The sequence below is a fragment of the Amblyomma maculatum genome, chromosome 10 (genome assembly GCF_055883805.1).
Source record: "Amblyomma maculatum isolate TAMU_Amacu chromosome 10, ASM5588380v1, whole genome shotgun sequence".
Lineage (NCBI taxonomy): Eukaryota > Metazoa > Arthropoda > Arachnida > Ixodida > Ixodidae > Amblyomma > Amblyomma maculatum.
The window spans coordinates 101093852-101106528 of record NC_139353.1 but is presented as its reverse complement, the minus strand read 5'-3'; the positions used below and the strand labels follow the sequence as shown (position 1 = coordinate 101106528).

The 12677-nt window shown below is 41.2% G+C and overlaps 1 long non-coding RNA gene across 1 annotated transcript in view; it reads left to right on the top strand.

Moving 5' to 3' along the window:
• The window catches only part of LOC146177144 (uncharacterized), a 72618-nt gene that overhangs the window by 46360 nt on the left and 13581 nt on the right, over positions 1-12677 (top strand). Inside the window, exon 3 of the long non-coding RNA XR_014701612.1 lies at positions 807-967. This is a non-coding gene — a long non-coding RNA (uncharacterized LOC146177144). The remainder of the gene's footprint in view (positions 1-806; positions 968-12677) is intronic.

The following is a 12677-nucleotide window of genomic DNA, read 5'->3' as shown; positions in this document are numbered from 1 at the left end:
ATAAACGTTTACCCTATGCTTTGTGCACCGGTTTCGCGCTTCATCATTTTCAGGCATGATTTGCTCACTGCGTTATTCGATATGAGCACTAAAATGTCATTGCCTTAAAAGAATTGTTGTGGCGTTAATGTGTCGCATATTCACATTTTAAAACTTTATATCTTGATCTCGATGTGAGCAGCAACACAAACTACAAGGTTATTCTCGTAATATTAGCGACGAACTAATCTGTATCTTCAATAATCAAAATAAATAAACTTGATTCCTAACTCACCAGTTTGGTTTTAATTGCCCAAAACAGCGCAGCCTTCTTGCGCATATAGAACAGGGTAGAATTCATAGAGATGTTGTTTAATGGGTGCTGTTAGGAGAAACAAGAATATGAACAGGAATACGTTACTGCTTCTAGCAGTTTACAAACTCATTATAATCAGTTTCAGTGGCTGATATTGCTCATTGTCTGATAAATACGTATTGATAGAGCATAAAGTTTAGAATGTATATTACTATAGGCATTAATGTTGCAGGAATTTATATAGTATTGTTGAAGATTTCACTAAACGCGTTATGGTTGGAGCTTTATTTGACGCAGAGTTTGTCCGTGAAAGAAAGCTGCGGACATAGTGCAGGCCCCTTGCAGATACATTAGTAATTTAAACAGCGCCAACAAGAAGACAAAGGACAAGATAAAAGGAAACCACAGTACAAGTGCTGACTCAAAACTATGCCTAAGCCTTTACTCCTGTTTAAATTAATAATGAACGTGTACCAACTCGCCCAACAAAGTATCTTGGTAACCCTTGCAGATGTTACGCCACTTCCACAAGACCGAATTTTGGCCTGCGCGAAGCCTGCAACCATTTGTAACCTGTTCGTGACAGCGCTGGATTTTCAGCACAGCACATCCTGCAGCTTAGGCAAACGCCGAAGCAACTTGGCCCTGTGACTGTTGTCAGCAGAATGTACGGTGAGATGACGATGTCCGTATGATCTTGGCTGTTATTTAAATTTAGCCAAATATATATTTGGCTAAAAAAAATTTCTCTATAAGGAGGTAGAAAAGTACGCCTTTAAATTTAAGGACCGGCAAGCAGATGGTGTGCTTCTTGAACTTAGACAGTCGAAACCAGCAGGATGAATACATCACTGCTTTTACTAATGCCAAGCTACTTCAAATAATTTAGTGTCTCACAAATTTGCTATACATCGTAATGATTACTTTGGCACAACAGCTATCATTTTACTTTACATAAAAGCTACACAACTAATAAGAAGGAAGCCAAGGAGGTGCACCGACCAAACACGTAAAGAACATTTTTTTCGAGGAAGAAAAACTTGACGGTAGTTTTTGAAACAAAGTATCTATGTATATTTTTTTGTTGACACCTAATTTTCAAACAACAAACACTTTAGCAGCATGTGGCTCCTTTGCTCAAGGGTGAAAATTTTAAAGATTACTTTTATTCTTTTTTGTAAAAACAAGAGATAGACTGTAAATATTACGCTTGATGTAGAAAATTTGGTTCGGCAAAATGATTGTCCATTTTTCAACAGAAACGACAAGGTAAATTGGGATTAAGTAAAGGGTAAGCACGCAATATTACACAATGATCCTTGTACAATGTCAGTGGGAAAACCTGGTGTTATTGGTCCACAGTCAGAGTTTACACCTATAGCAACCTGCCAAAATGATACAAAATACACGCAAAAATGTCTGAGAGATCTTAGGCCCTGCTTTGTGCACCGGCCTAGCGAGGACCTTGCCTTGTGCACCTCTCCGTGCCATTATCACTTGGTGAGAAGGTTTTGTTTTAATATATGCTATGCCTTGATAATCTACTACAGGAATCCATGCCCACATTGTCAATGTTTTTAACAAGTCCATAAATAGCGACAAAATAAGGGTATCCTCTTTCAATGCTTCTACATGCATTCGTGTGGTGATGGTGCTTCTGAGAAGGCATGCACTATAACAATGTCGTAGGGTTTACAACATGCTCAGTTACAACATTTTCTCTTTATCGACGTCGCTACGGAAAGTTAGTGCCAATGCTATTCACTCCACAGGGAAACCATGCATTCTATGCATTTTCTACAAAGAACAAGACAATTGACGCTTTTAAAAGAACATTACCATATTACAAATATGTATGCGCAGAATACGCCAAACTGAACTACGAAAGTTTTTAGACATGAATTGAACCAATGGACCGACAGCACATGTGAGCGAAAATAGTACGAGCGATGGATTCATCCGTGTAGTGCCTAATCAAAGTAGGAAAGAATTGAAAAAGACACTCTACGCCGTCTGTAAAATACAGACTAAATGCCAAAGCGCAGGCCTCGGCAGCAGTACAGCCAGAAGGGATAGTTCAGAGGGTGCGCCACTATCCAGTCATTGAACCCTTTGATTTTTGTCATGCAGGCAATCATTCCATTATCAAGCAGATTCTCTGTTTTGCCTGCTCCGGCAGTCGCTGCAGACCGGAGTGTTCATCATCATTATCATTCCACTCAGTAGCAGCCAAAATATACCTCCGGCAGGGCAAAGTCTTTTCCACTTTTTCTTCAATTAACACGAACCTATGCTATTTGCAACCACTTGACATGTGCAATTTCATAACCTCATCCACAAACCTAAAGTTCTGCGGCTCCCTGCTACGCTTACCTTCCCTTGGAATCGAATTGGTTACCTTAGCGACCATTGGTTTTCCTCTTATCGCTACATGCCCTGCTCATGCTCATTTCTTCTTAATTTTCAACTAGAATTTTAGTAACTAGAGTAATTTATCTGGCCAACTCTGCAGCTTCCTATCTCTTAACGTTACACCTACCACTTTCCGTTCTATAGCCATCTCCATTGTCCTCAACTTAAGCAGAACCTTTTTCATTTGCCTCCACGTTTCAGCACCTTAGGTGAGTACAGGTAAGATGCAACTATTGTATACTTTCCTCTTCAGTCACAACAGTAAACTGCTAGTCATAATGTTTCAGCACCCTCCAAATGCGCTCCCTTAAAAATCTTCTTCTTTTACTTATTTTCTTTACTTTTCCAGATCTGCGCCTGCTACCTGTGCTAAGTAGACATATTCGCCTACCAATTCCATTGATTCTCTACGTTTTTAAACTGCTCCTCCTTTCCCATGTAGTTCAGCAATACTTTTGTCTTCTGCATAATAATCCTAGGCCTACGTTCCTGCTTCTCCATTCTAGATCATCAATCAATATATTCGATTGGTACCATGAGTTACATAACAAGGCTATGTCATGAGGGAATCGCAGATTACTGAGATATTCTACCTGATGACGAATTGCTCCCATTCCATGTCTTTGAATACACACACTAAGTAATCTCTCAAAAGCACTGGGGAGGTCCTGTCTCCCCGAATGATACCTTTATTAACTGCAATTTCATCACTGACGTGGTAGCTCACTGCACAGGTTTGGCGCTACTAACCAGACATTATTAGTGGAAGCTATAACATGCTATTCTGAATTCATTGTCTACGAATAAAAAGTGAATAATATGACAACAATAAATGGTTGGCTTTGGTTTCAGGGGTTTAACATCACAAAGAGACTCTGGCTTTAAAACACGCCGTAGTGCATTGCTCTGGAAATTTCGAACACGTCGGGTTAATTATGCGCGGACATCGCAGAGCACATGGGCACCTTGCTTGTCACCTCCATCGGAAAACTGCTGCTGGCCGGGATTTGATCCCGAATCCTTGGGCGGTGTAGTCGAGCGCCCTAACCACTGCGCCACCCGCCGGGACAATAAATAAACAGCGCGAGAGAGTGGCCGTGAAAACTAGGGTTAACCGGTTCCAGAAATAGGCATGGATTTTTTTTTTGCTTCCTAACAGAAAAGCGTCCGTTCGAATCCAGTCTCATGAATTTCATATACTGGGAGGTGCGCGAGTGCTGTGTCTCTTCGCATGTGTTTGTGTTTGTTGCGCCACATTTCTGGGTATTATGCAGCACCAACTAGACCCTCAAGTTGTTATTTCGAAAGCTGAGGTTTCCTAGATACTTCTTGGCTTTCATACTTACCCCGAGAAGTTGTACCATCGTTATGGGAAGAAAGGCGAACAACAGGAAGCCTATCCTCTCCGAGGTTCTAATTTCTTTTCACCGCGCTTTAGCCTAGGTGGTAAAATGAGATATTACCCCCATCTTTCAATGTATCGCGGATTACTTTAACCTCACTGGGTTACCCCCTAAGTAAAACACGATGCAAAAAAATGCGAACAGCGAAGGGCCTGCATCCTATGCTCGCCATACTTTCCATCGGCCCTCTACGTACGCACTAAAACATTTAACATGAAATTGCTAACGCGTGTGAGGATTAAAGCTCTGCTTGGGAAGCAATAATTACTTTTTGAATCCACAAGGAGCCCTGACGTAGCACCAGCAGGCATCTTCCTGCTCGATGCTCTGTCCCTCGTATGAGTTCTCGCGCAGCTTTTGCCGCGATGTTCTCTCCGTCTAAGCCTGGCTGCTTAGCCTACGACTGAAAGCTGCTGCTGCTGCGGCTCTCCGAGCTTTAGTAATTCGCGGCCTTATTCTCAGAACATTGATTTATAATCCTAATTCTATCATTTCTTGTGACTTTCATAAAATCAGATGCTTTCTTTTCTGTGAATTGTTCAATTCATATATAGTGGTGTGAGTTCATCCACCTATACCCATATGGTTCGAGGCTCATGATTTGAACGTTCATGATTCTTCTCGAGTTACATCTTTTAGATTGTATTCGTTATGACACATGGGTTATGCACGGACGTCAAAACATTAATGACGTGGCGGTGCATAGGTACAATAAAGAGTGTTTCCTGAAGTTTCATTCCGTTCTTTTGCAGGATTTGCTGCATTAGGTGTGGCATTTCTTGCCGCTTGTGATTCCAGCGTCCGGTTTTTATCTACGGTCCTTGGAAAAGCGCACCCTGCACCATATAAGGCTTTTGCTTTTAAAGTAAAATCCTGAATATGGGCAATACAGGTAAAATGTGAGTTTCCTCTTCCAAGGACATCTAGGATAATTATTCTGCAAAGGCTACGTTACTGCTTATGAGGCGTTCTTTGGCGCGAGGTAGCCCATAGGAATATTTCACAGGATAAATTTCAGATAACACTAGCAAGAAGATGTGCAGCCACTATATTGGCCTGTACCCCTAGTCATCGATAATAAAGGAGTTTTAAGCTGATAACCTGCACCATTTCCTTTTTAGCAACCACTAGACAATCCAAGTAAAAGTCCAGCGTCATAAGGTTTTCTATGGAACTTTTAACAGAGCGATCGCCTACTTAAATGTAGTGATATGTGTGCGTTCATATTCACACCCATAAGAGAAGTTTGTTGCACGGGAAGAGTACTAGGTGTAGGCTATTTCATTTACAAGTGTTAGAATTCTAAATGGTATAATAATATCTAGAAGTGAAGAGGTAATATGAATTCGAAACGGCTGCTCATTGTCGCAGGACTGCTCACGCCATAAAAGCGAATGCTGTTTTATCATTCCTTGGATTATAGCACCATGCACCCGAAGCTGCGACAACAAAAAACGACAACACAAAAGCACCGTTTCTAGAGTAATTGAGGCAGTGAATTCTTTCATTATCATGAATGTGTAAGCTGCGAAGCAATATGCACTAATGCATACTCTTTTCCTGTTTCCTTGCTCCAAGCTCCACGGTGGTGTAGTAGTTAGTGCACTCGACTACTGTGCCAGTGGACGCGAGATCGTATTCCGGCCGCACCGGCCGCTTCCCGATGGAGGCGAAAAGCAAAGCGCCCGTATTATGTGCGATTGCAGTGCATGCTGAAAAACTCGAGCGGATCGAAATTTCTATAGTTCTCTTCGCCACTACGGCGTCTCTTATAGCTTGAGTCGCTTCGTAACATTAAATAACACAAACCCAACAAACGTTTCCTCACATTTTATGGGACATAAAAATGTTATGTATGTGTTAAGTGTCATAGGATTTATCAAGTCCTGCTGTTCAACCGCCCCCGGTAGCGCAGTTGCTTCAATATGGTGTTTAAGCAACACCAACTAGCCCAATCTGCAGTTCTTCTATAGCAGAATTAACCGGCCTGATATTGAAAATGTGCTGGCAAAACACGGCACAAGGGCGGCACATTGCTGCCAGTATGTTTCTGATATTGGTCATGTCATTCCATAAGCTCGTTACAACGGACCAGTTCTGCGACTGCTTGCGGACGTTGGTCCTATGTCTGGAAACCAGTGGTAAACATTGTGCTGTTATACGTAGGGCTCGCTAAAATTCCGCATATGATTGTGTGAGCTCGGCAACATCATCCATCAGATCACTCGGTTTCCAACATTTCATATACGATCGTGTATGACTGCCAACATCTGATATAGGTTTATGTATGCTTGTCAAATATTTTTCGTTCCTTACGATTGCGGTGCCAACTTACAGTATAACTTACCATATATTGATCAGCATTACCTGGTTATTTAATCAGCTTAATGAGACTTCGAGTTAGCGTTGGTCAACATGTTTCCTTTAGACTGCCAATAGGTGATGTAATTTGGCATGCACTTGTGGACAAGACTGCTCCGTTGGTTAAGATGTGGCTTTTAAGAATGAGACCCTCTTCTACGATGCTCGGGGTTCCAAATTATTCTTTATAGCATTTAGGTAAACAATAAGCAGCACATTGAACTTGCTCGTTTGTGTAGGTTATGCAACGAGGCGTACATAAATTGGAGAAATATTTCTCGTCCGCCTTATGGGATAGCGGCTCGTGAACATTCAAGCAACATTATCTATCGGGCATTGTTATTTTAGAAAACTAGAGGCAATCGCATCACTAGGCTATTCCATTTGATTGTGGCCTCAGGGTATGTGCGGTTTGCGAAACATAGATCCCGATCTTTACCATTATATTTAAGTGAATGCGCACGCAAGACAAAGACAGTCCATGAAAAGCATCCTTGATGCGGTTAGCTTTTTATCCGAACGGTTCTTCTACTTCGGCATCCAGAAGCGAAAGGTCCTGCCTAGTATGCCAATGGCACACGAAGTGTCATGAAACACCTTGTTACAGCTGAAGCCATTTAGGCAGCCATCGTGACACTTACGCATGAACACGAGAGAATATTAGAGCTTAATCTTTGGTAACACACGCGCTCTAGAAAGGTTTTACAAACTGGAGCTGTCTAGAAATATGACCGTCTCCAAGTGTACAAAGCAGTAATGTAAGAGGCTTAATACTTTATTACTTCTATAGAGGGTTGACAACCGTAATTACTTTTTTTTTCTGTCCCCTGTCCGCATTGCCTACCTGCGAAACAGCTTTTTCTTTAATCATACAATACCCGCAGCGCCACTAGGGCATTACAGCTATTATTTACTAGTGATTATTTATTGTATTAGTGATTATTTATTGTTAAAATGTGCATATTGTGTAGATTAGCCACGCCGAACAATTTTACCTACTGATTTTATATTTTCCGATGCCGACAAACCAAAGCAACCGACATTTGGTGACGCAAGTTACAAGAATAGCGCTGGAGTGCACACAGAAACAATAACACAATGAGAATAGTTTAAAACAGACGAAAAGATTACAATGGGAAAGAGACATTAATAAAGGTTAAGACAAGCATCAATGGAAACAATCGAAAAATTATGAAAACCAATCAGCTAGAAGACATCATTACCTCCGAGCTTTTATTTATGTAAACATTCCAGCTGAGTTGCTTCAAAACCTCAACCATGACGCTGTTAACATTCTGCATACATTAAGTCAGAAGATTTGGACAACCCTGCAGTGGCCACAGGATTGGAGGAGGTCAGTTTACATCCCCATTCTAAAGAAAGTCAGTGCCAAAGATTGTTCCAACTACCGCAGGTTCGCGCTTATTTCGCATGCAAGCAAGGTGATGTTGAAAATCCTCCAAGGTAGGCTGCAGCAGTATGTGGATCGGGAGCTTCCGGACGTGCAAGCTGGGTTTCGCAAGGGCAGAGGAACTAGAGACCAAATTGCCAACCTTCGATGGATCATGGAAAAAGCAAGAAAGTTCCAGAAACCATTCTACTTCTGCTTTATTGATTATGCGAAAGCGTTCGACTGCGTAGATCACAGCAGATTGTGGCAAGCTCTCCAAGAGATGGGAGTTCCAATTCACCTCATCTGTCTCCTCAAGAACCTGTATGAAGGGCAAGAGGCCACAGTTAGAACTGGGCATGGTCTTACTGGTTGGTTTCCGATTGAGAAAGGAGTGGGGCAAGGCTGCATACTGTCGCCCTGCCTATTTAACCTATATGCAGAGTGCATCATGAGGAAGGCCGGTCTGGACGAGTCTTCAGCTGGAGTGCAGATTGCTGGAAAACGTATCAACAACCTTATGTATGCGGATGATACCACTTTAATGGCAGAATGTGAAGTGGAACTCCAGAGGCTTCTGATGCGCGTACAAGAAGAGAATGAGAAGTTTCGGCTTAACCTGAACATTAAAAAGACAAAGATCATGACGTCTTGCCCTATGAAGTCCTGGAGCGTCAAGGGACAAGAAGTGGAAGCTGTGACAGATTTTCTCTTCTTTGGCTCCAAGATTACCTAGGAAGGAGACTGCAGCCATGAAATTAGGATACGCTCGCTTTTGGGAAAGAGAGCAATAATTAGCCTTGACCGCCTTAAAGAGCAGAGACATTAGTCTGCCAACCAAGGTCCGTATAACTCGTGCTATGGTCTTTCCAGTTGTGATGTATGGATGCGAGAGTTGGACTGTGAAAAAGGCTGACCTCCGAAGAACTGACGCGTTTGAATTGTGGTGCTGGCGAAGACTCTTGAGAATTCCTTGGACTGCGAGATCAAATCAGTCGAAATTGTCGACCATAAACCCTGACTACTCATTGGAGGACCAAATTCTAAAGTTAAAGCTCAGCTACTTTGGTCATCTGATGAGAAGAGAGGAGTCGCTGGAGAAAGATTTGATGTTGGGAAAGGTTGAGGGTCGCCGGAGAAGGGGTAGGCAGCGAACGCGATGGTTAGATGGCATCCTCGAGGCACTGCAGATGAAGTTATGTGATGTTAGTAATATAGTGAGAGACCGGAAAGCGTGGCGTGACATGGTCCATAGGGTCACGAAAACTCGGACACGACTGAACGACTGAACTGAACTGAACTGAAAAAGAGAGCATGCTGGTGTGATTAGCGCGGATCACACGGAATGTCTCTCTGATGAAATTTACCAGTGGCATATCAGCTGCATCTCATAACGAGAAGCGACACCCCGATTTGCTCTATGCGCATATGGATCTGATGTGCGGTATTACGTTTGTCTTGTTTTTTTAGCTTGAAATAAATACTGATAACGGCATGCAGGCACGTTGCATTATTCATTTAGAAAAATTCCAACAACACAAAAAAAAACTAAGTAGATATCGTACAATCATGCCTTCGTCACCAACGGAAAGACCGATCTCTGCACCAGTAATGCAGTCTTTTTTCTGTAGCCGTACGTAAGCTAGATGCTCCCAGAGTAATGATGTATTTCATGCTAAAGCTTCAGCTCTCTTATATTAAACTAGAAAATGGCGAACTACAGTGGAAAAGCACGATTCCAAAAAAACATTTCTTCTACAATGGTTAAAAAGAAACGCATAGAATGCATGAACTGACGTTGTGCAGTGTACAAGGTTATCCATGCAGCCTGCCATTGTTATTTTTATTGTGCCTAGCAGGGAACTCTTGACGGTTGACTTAATAGTACTTTGATACAGGTCTCTATGCATGGAGAGAACTAATGTTGATTGTGATGCTCCGGATGACCTTGACGTGGACCAAGCGTTTATGTTTAGCTAATAGGTATATGACATGTTTAGTGTTCCCCGCTAAAAAGACATTTTCCAGAAGAACCACGCTGCCTTTGTTGCGGACGCTGGGATTGGTTTCAACGGGCTGTGTACGCAAATCAGATACCTAATGCTCTCAGAGGTACTTCGTGGAAACAAATGTAAACATCATCCATTATCGCTAGAAGACAATGTTTAATATGGCGCCAAACCAGCAATAATTGCTGGTTTCAGGTGAGCAGGTGCTCCACTCTGATCGTTGGCCTTATTATTATTGTTTTTTATTTCACTAGCAGATTGGCAAGTGTGTGTTTATTACACGCCTTTCGCTTTACTTTACTTTAGTGGCCAGTTAAGGATGTAGTATTCTATTTTATTAAGAACAAACGGGGACGCGGAAGACCTATCCTGGTACAATAATGGTATTGTCAATTTCCGGTGCCCTGTGACTTCTCTAATCTGTAGCGCTTAAGGGATTGAGAATGCCTTCTATTCTGAGGTATCATTCATAAACCCTCCTCCCTCGTCTGCTTTTGAAATGCGAAAAAATGGAGCTCGCCAGGTTAGTGCACGAAGCTAGGCTTTGTATGGAAGTAATTTCTGAACCCAATTTCTGACCCAACGACGGACTGCGCCCCGATGTAAATGGCTCTTCGTTATACCGCAAGGCTGACTTGCATATTTCTACATAGGGCCCATTGGTAACCTAATTTGAACTGTGTGGCTCAACATAATTGAAATCCAATTATATTTCGGTATGTTGTACGGATTTTAAATCAGCTGCAGAATTTTTTTACGCTAGCCTAAGCGTTGCTTCAAGTTTTTTTAACAATCGCACGTCCTATTTTCAAAGAAAAATGTTTTCTATAAATCTACGTCCTTTTAAAAGTACATTTGCGCCCTGTGTCTGAGCTTTATTGGTGTAATTGCAATTAAACTTTTCTCTTCGCTTCATAAGATGTTGCAAATTTTTCAGTTGCTATTTATTTCAGAGTACACCTGAATCTGTCAGGGGGTCAGGTGGTACAAACTAAGTTAATGCAAGCATTTCGTATATACCTTTACATAAAAGCAAATATATGGAATTACTGAATACCTCCCTACCCACCATTTCTTTTGATTTGACGCCTTCACTGCATGTCTTGGAACATAGCTCCTCGGTAAAGAAAAACAATATTATAAAAATCATTCTTACACTTCTTTCTCCTTAATATGCGGAGAAAATATTTTACTTTGCAATAAATGTGCGAATAGGCCGGCAAACTGGTCGAACTGGTCGAATTGGCCGAGCGTAGTCATGCTGCTCTCCGGCGCCCATGTGATTGTGCTATCAAGTTGTGCTACTTCAATTGTAGGGTGTATCCCATCCTCGTCGCCACTGTTGCATCTTCACCAAGTAGCACACATGACAAGATAGCCAGACATAAAGAAGGGTTTATTCAGACACTGTCTGCAACATGAAGAAGGACAACCAAAATAAAGTGCAGCTGCTTTTACAGCTGCTATCATCTGACTCATGACGTCACACATGCATGCTGTGAGAGCAACGACACAAAAATATAGAACTTACCACTGTTATTATTTATTATAACCTGCTTTGATGGTTGTTTGTTTTTTATGTATTTAAGCACAACCACAAGATTCTCATTCCTGCAAACAATAAACATTCCTTTCTCAGGCGCTACCGATATATATATATATACATATATATATATATATATATATATATATATATATATATATATATATATATATATATATATATATATATATATATATATATATATATATATATATGTGCTGTTCAGTAATGTCAAAATTCGGGCTAGTTGGTAGCGATCTATCTAAAACAGCGCACATAAAACACGCAACACAGAAAAGAGCGGGACCGACAAATGCGCTTTTGTCAGTCCTGCTCTTCTCTGTGTATCGTGTTTTATGTGTGCTGTTTTAGATGGATATATATGCTCATCGATGCATTTTCTTTCTGCAAAAAGGGGATGCTACATCTCGGGAATTAATTCGAGATTTACTTGGAATGTTTCCTGATTCCTACTATGTTCGCCATCCCTCGAAAACAAACCAATATTTCGTTATGAAGCAACTGTATAGAGCTAAAATGGCTGTAAAAATTTTAAAATTAGTTGCCAAGCCTCCGAGGCACAAGATATAAATTTTATAATCCGGGATTTCGCATACGTTACTCCAGGATGAAATTATAGTCCCTATACTTGCGCGGGAGACTATACAGCACGTTCTGTCGAAACGCATTCTCCAGCGCCGTAACCATAAATTGAAAGTATTGTGTTAAAAATATGCACTTTGCTTCTTTTAAAAACTGGGAAGCAGCAGCTTTTGGCTTTATTTCACATTTAGCAATTATATGCCAATTAAGTTGAAGCTACATTAAAATGGTGATTAGCAGAATTACATGTTTATGGAATGAGAGCGCGGAGACGAAGGACAAGGAGGAAAACATCTGTTGTCCGGGCTGTTATTCCTTAAACATGTACCAATTAGGTTAACTCTCCATGTTTTTGCAGAATTACATATTTAGCTTCAGCTGTACTCCTAAATGTAGCTTACGCAACTCCAAATGTTGCTCCAACGCTCCGTTAAATATCGGTTTCTACTGAGAAGCGAGGCAGATACTGCGCATTCCTTTCCCCTAAAACCATATCAACTAATATATTTACCACTATGTCAAACTCTGTGGAAGTCTTTTAAAGATAAAAGGTTATGAGAATGAAGAAGCAGTGGTAAATGTGCAGTCGTGTTTACTCTTAAACCGAAGCTTGAGCGCGCTCCTAATTCTCAATGACACTTATTTTACCATCGACAAGGCA